At 58.8% G+C, this 5549-nt stretch overlaps 1 long non-coding RNA gene across 1 annotated transcript; it reads left to right on the top strand.

The window, feature by feature from the left end:
• Nucleotides 1-4095: 4095 nt before the first annotated feature.
• On the top strand, nt 4096-5052 carry LOC135979636 (uncharacterized). The gene is made up of 3 exons (XR_010596906.1): nt 4096-4219; nt 4642-4747; nt 4957-5052. It is a non-coding gene; the product is annotated as an uncharacterized LOC135979636 (long non-coding RNA).
• The last annotated feature ends 497 nt before the right edge of the window (nt 5053-5549 follow it).

The raw sequence follows: 5549 nt of genomic DNA, 5'->3' as shown, positions 1-5549 counted from the left end.
TGGCACCAGCTGAATTCTAGGCATGGAAAACACTAGCTTAAGGTGGCCGAATTTTATTCCCCACCTGGGATTTTGTTCCTTAGAATCACTGGGGACATTAGGGTTTGTCCTTTTTGTTTTACATTTTCCTCCATCCCTCCCTCCTTTCTCTTCATCTCTTACTTCTTTTGTCCTTTCCTCTGTTCCCCTCCCACCACCAGGAGGAGGACTCTGTGTGTGTGTCGTGGGGAGTGCTCTGCAATGGGAACAGGGACAATTCTCCAACTTTGGGCAGTCGAGAGCCTGGGTGAGATAAGGGGCGTTAAAGCCCTTTGTAAAGGAGAAATGGGAGTTTCATGGTGTTGAGCACCAAGGAATTCTAAACTTTGCTAAAACATCTAGTCTGCAGAAACCAGAAATGGTTGGGGCCACATTGTAACCATTGTCTTTTTTAAAGCCCATTGAGGGATGTGAGTCCCACCCTTTTAGGTATCTGGGGTGCTGGGAGAAGAGAAGAGGTGCCTGTCTCCATTTTATGGCCTCAACAAACTAAGTGCTGTGCCCCAGTTCTCGTCAGAGATCCCTGAAAAAGAACGTCTTCCCATCCATTAACATACCTGGAAAGATACCGGAACTCCTTATTAAACAATCAGTTTGTCAGCACCTACAGGACAATTTGGTTCTTAGGACTAGTGAGCATGGACTTGTCAAGAACAAATCATTCCAAACCAATCCTAGCTCCTTCTTTGGCAGGGTTACGGGCCTAGTGGAGGTGGGTAAACAGTAGATGTGATCCATCTTGGTGTTAATAAGGACATTCTCACAAGCAAACTAGGGAGATGTGGTCTAGATGCAATTAGTATAATATGTGTGCACAGATGGTTGAAAGCCCGTACTCCAACAGCCCAGAACCAAACACTCCTCCTCCTGGGCAGTGCGCTCTAACCTCTAATGGTCAGATGCTGCTTAGCACTGTCAGAGCAGCTTTTGCTGGGGGATTCTCCCAGCACTTTCCAATAGTGGGAAAGTATGAAATCCTCATTTGACTGCTGGGGACAGAGCCTAGAGCGGGGAGCAACTTACCCAAAGTCCCACAGGTCAATAGGAAACCAGCAATGGAACCCAGGAGTCCTGACTCCCAGTTCCCTGCTCCAGTCACTCCAGCGGAGCACACTCCCTCTCAAAGCAGGGGGACCGGACATGAAGGCCTGGTTGTAATTGCCAGCTATGGGAGGGAGTGTGCAGCAGTGGTTAGTGAAGGGGCCTGGAAATAAGGACTGCTGGGTCCCATCCCTGGCTCTGACACTTGGTGTGACCCTGAGCCAGTAGCTTCCCCACCCCAGGCCTGTTTCCCATCAGTAGGGTTGGGGTAGCAGCCCCTACAGACCAGGGGGGTTGGGAGGCTCCAGGAAGGTGTGTAAAGTGCCAGGATGTCAGGATCCCGGAGGTGCTGTCACCCCCGCATTAGGCCAGTGTTCTGCACCCCCTGCTGCTGGCTGAGTTTCTCTGTCCCTTGGCAATAAGATAGACTCTTGTTTTCACAGCCAGTCGATCGCCCAGTGCTATCCCCCTGCCTGCTGGCTGGGCAGGGTAACTCCTCAGGTCACCACCACCCTCTCCAGCCTGCCTTGGCTTTGGGGAGTGAGGAGGAGGGCGAGGGACGATACTGAACATCCTCCATCCATCGCTCCATCACCAGATCAAGTGAGTGGCATTAGGGTTCCCCGTTGGCGTCCCCTGTCTGTCTGGGGAGAGGCAGAAAGGAGATTGGATTTGCAAACCGCCCCCAGGAGCCCCTCGCTCTCAGACCGGGGAGGGGCTTCTCCAGAGCCGTCTCCAGTGTGTTTGGAAAGGTCCCAGGAATGGGGCTCCCAACGCTTCCCTTGTGGGAGACCGTTCCCCAGGCTGAGCATCTCTGAGCTGGGCCAGACCCTGTGAGCTGCTGAGCATGGAAATCAATGGGAAAGGCAGGGGTCCTGGCCTTGCTCTGCCTCGGGACTTTGACCTGGGGAATGGTTTCCCAGGAGAAGTCGAGACTCCTGGGTTCTGTTCCGTCTCTAGCCTGGGGGGGAGTGTGGCCTGGGACGGCAGGAGGGAGCTGCTTGTCCAAAGTGACTGAGCCCAGTGATGGAAAAGGAGGAGACTCCCCGGGCATTGCAGCCCCAGAGGTGACGAGGGGGAACGCTGGGAGCAGATCATGCAATGAACTCCTGCCAGTGCATGTAGATTGCATTACGTGCACCCCTGTTGGGGGAGGAGGAGCTGCTCTGGCTGGGGCAGGGATGGGGAGGGACCAAACAGGCTGGTTAGTGAGAGGTTGCCTTGACCCCAGACTCACGCCCGCTTCCCGCTCGGTTCCAGGGTGGCCAGGCTCCTGAGGATGTTCAGGAAGAAGGCTCTGCAGGTGGCCCCAGAGCCTGAGGGAAGCAGCTGCCATCTTCCCCGGGAGCAGAGCGGCCCCTCCGTCCCCACTGGCGGGGAAGGAGCTCCCGGCCAGGCCAGGAGGTGGAAGTGCCCAGTCTTCTGGCGGAGAAAACCCGCTCCCAGCGCAGGCGCCGAGGTGGGAGAGGCCAGGTCGAAATGGAGCTGGGCCAGGCTGCGGCTGGGCAGGCAGGACCCAGCGCAGGAGGGGAGCCGGGCAGAATGACTCTGGGACATGTTGTGTGGGCAGCAGCAGCCCCAGGAGCCCAGCCCTGATTCCCAGCAGGAGGCATCGCCCGGCCCGGTCAGTGAGGACCTTCCAGCCTCCCCAGGGCAGGAGGTGGAGGATCCCTGTCCCACCACCAGCAGCTCGGCCCGCTCCCCATGGGACAGCAGCAGTGCCTGGGACTCGGGCAGCAGCGAGGACGATGGGCGCCGCAGCTTTGTTCCAGGTGAGGAGTCAGGCTGGGCTCAGGGAGAGGTGAGGGCGGGGCTGTGAACACCCTGGGCCCAGGCCCTCGATCAGTGCTATGGGGGCGGATCCCCAGCCCAGGGGTCTGGCCTGAGCCACATGAACCCCACTGACACTAGATGCTGCCACTTTGGTCCTCGGTGCTCCAGTTGGGGGGAGGCACCTCCCAGGGAGTCCAGGACAGCGTGGGGGGGTCTCTTTGCTATTGGCTCCTGAAGGAGTTGGGGGCTGAAAGCATCACTGAGACGGGGGAGGGTGGGGTCCAATCTGCCCTGGGTCCCGGAGGTGGGAAGGGGACACATTGCCACAGCGTGCCCCTGTCCTTCCCCCGAGTGGCAGGAGGCGTCACCCTGTCCCCTTCTCTCCCTGGTGCAGGGACCGCCAGGGACTCAGGGGACGAGGGGGAGGAATGGGTGGACGTGGCCACAGAGGAGGCTGCTCTCAATAACAGCCGAGAGCAGCTCCAAGATGGAGAAAAGGTACGAACGTTCCCCAGCTGTGCTGGAACCGAGACTGTCCTGCCCCTTCCCAGCACCTGACCCCCTGCAGAGGGTCTTGTCCCTGATGATCCACCAGCCCTAATGGGGACCTTTCTCCTCCATGATCGGGGACCCCAGAGGTGAGGATGTCTGTCACACACCAGCCGGGTCTCCTCCCCCCACAGGCACTGTCCCAGTTCCTGACCCTGCCTGTGGTGGAGTGGTGGGTGATTTGGACAATGGGCGGGTCCCCACTATCCCCCATTCAGGCCTGAGTCCTGCAGCTGCTGTGTGGGGGCAGGGAGGTCCCTGGCTAACTGGCTCTCTCTCCCCTAACCCCACTCCTGGTGGGTGCAGGAGGAGGCCCAGCAGCTCGTGTTCCTGCACGCCATCCATCCCGCGTCTCGCTGCACAGCAGAGAGGGCAGGACACACTGGAGCCGCACTGCTGCAAGGCGGCTGTGGCGGAGAGGATTGTGGTGAGCGAGACACGGTGCCCAGAGGGAGGACAGAGACATGGGAGGGGCAGGGGTTTCCCCAGGCCAATGGATGGGGGATGGCTGGTGCTGGAGGGGCAGCTGAGGGCATGGATTGCTGGGGCTGAAGACTGGGGAGAAGAGACGGGAGAAATTCGGAGAGTGGTCACTATTGGGCAGGAATCGGAGGAGCGGGGGGCAGGTGGGGGGATCCTGCTGGTTGTGTGGGGCCCTGGCTGTGTAATCTCCTCACTGGGAAGTGTCAGTGAGGCCCGAATCTCACACGCTCCTTTGTCTCCTTTGGGTCTCACAGGAGCTCATTGAGGAGCTGCCTGATAACTCTGCACCCGGCGCCGTCCTCGCCAACTCCCTGATTGCTGTGGGCAACCTCAGGTACCGAGACCCTCCGGTCCGGTTCCCCTAACCCCAGTGCTGCTCAGGCCCAGGGCTGGGAGTCACTGCCCCTCCCACTCCCAGGTCACCGCCCAAGGGTGGCTCCTCTGGCAGAGGTGCGGGGAAGGTTCACTCTCTCCTGGCTGGGCTGTTCTTTTCACTCCAGTAACATTGCAACGGCTTTGGGGAGAGGCTCACACCCAGGATCAGATACAGGAGGGGCAGCAGGGTGCAGGGAACAGGGGCTATTCCTGCCCTGCCACTGTCTGTGTGAGAAACCTTGGCCTTGTCATTCCCTGGCTCGGTGCCTCAGTTTCCCTTCTTGCCAGCCTGTGCCTATTTCCCTGCAGTTTCACCTGCGTGTTGGTGCCAGTCCCATCCCCGTACTGCACAGTCTAATACCGGCTCCTCTCTCTTGCCAGCACCATGACACCTGCCCTGGAGCCAGAGCTGGAGACCCACCTCCTCCGAGCTGCCCTGCACGCCGTCTTCACCCTGGGTATGGAGAAGGACACCGCCCAAGTGCAGGTAGATCATGCTAAAGTCATGGATTGAAGAGCCAGCTGTCATCCTGCCATGAGTCCTTGCTAATTGCCTGCAGTGGGATGTGAAGGAGAGAGGCCAGGATATGTGTTTGGGGGTCTCACCAGTGCTTCCCAGAGACCCCACTTCCCATCCTGTGGCAAGTTTAGCCCCAGTTTCCCTAACTCTGACCCATGGCTCTCCCTTGCTTTCAGGATCTGCCTAGGGTCTTGCCAGACCTCCTGGACGCCATGCTGGGGAACCTGCTGGCAGAGTCCCCAGACACCGACAGGCTCCAGTACATCTTGGAGGTGAGCCCGATGAGAGGGGTGGGGGCAATTTTACCTTCACTCTTAGATCCATTTTCCAGTCTGTCCTCCTAGCCGGGCCCCCAGTGGGCATCCTTGGTCAGGGCAGTCAGTGCAATGCCTCCTTTCCCCACAGCACATTAACTACTGGATCGTGTCCAGGGTGCCGCGAGAGAGAGCCAGGGCCGTTAAGAGCAGCACGGCCCTGCTCAGATTCACCATCACCCTCCCTGAGTTTGACGTAAGTGACCTCTGACGCCAGCTTCCTGACTCCAGGCGTAGGTGATCTGGCTCTGACGGGCTGTAGGATCTGCTGCTGCAGGGGCTGTGGGTTAGGAGTGTTCCTCTTGGGGAGGCAGAGTCAGAGCAGAGAGTGAGCCTGGCTTGAGTCAAGTTCTTCTTGTCCTAGTTAAGTGGTGACTCTGGGCTTTTAAGGGGACTGTGCTCCAGGTTCATGCCTCCCTGTCATCCTGGAGCAGCTGGGGAAGCAAGTCCTCATG

The sequence above is a fragment of the Chrysemys picta genome, unplaced genomic scaffold (genome assembly GCF_011386835.1).
Source record: "Chrysemys picta bellii isolate R12L10 unplaced genomic scaffold, ASM1138683v2 scaf1068, whole genome shotgun sequence".
NCBI lineage: Eukaryota > Metazoa > Chordata > Testudines > Emydidae > Chrysemys > Chrysemys picta.
Note: the sequence above shows the minus strand (reverse complement) of the source record. Positions and strands in the feature narration are given on the sequence as shown.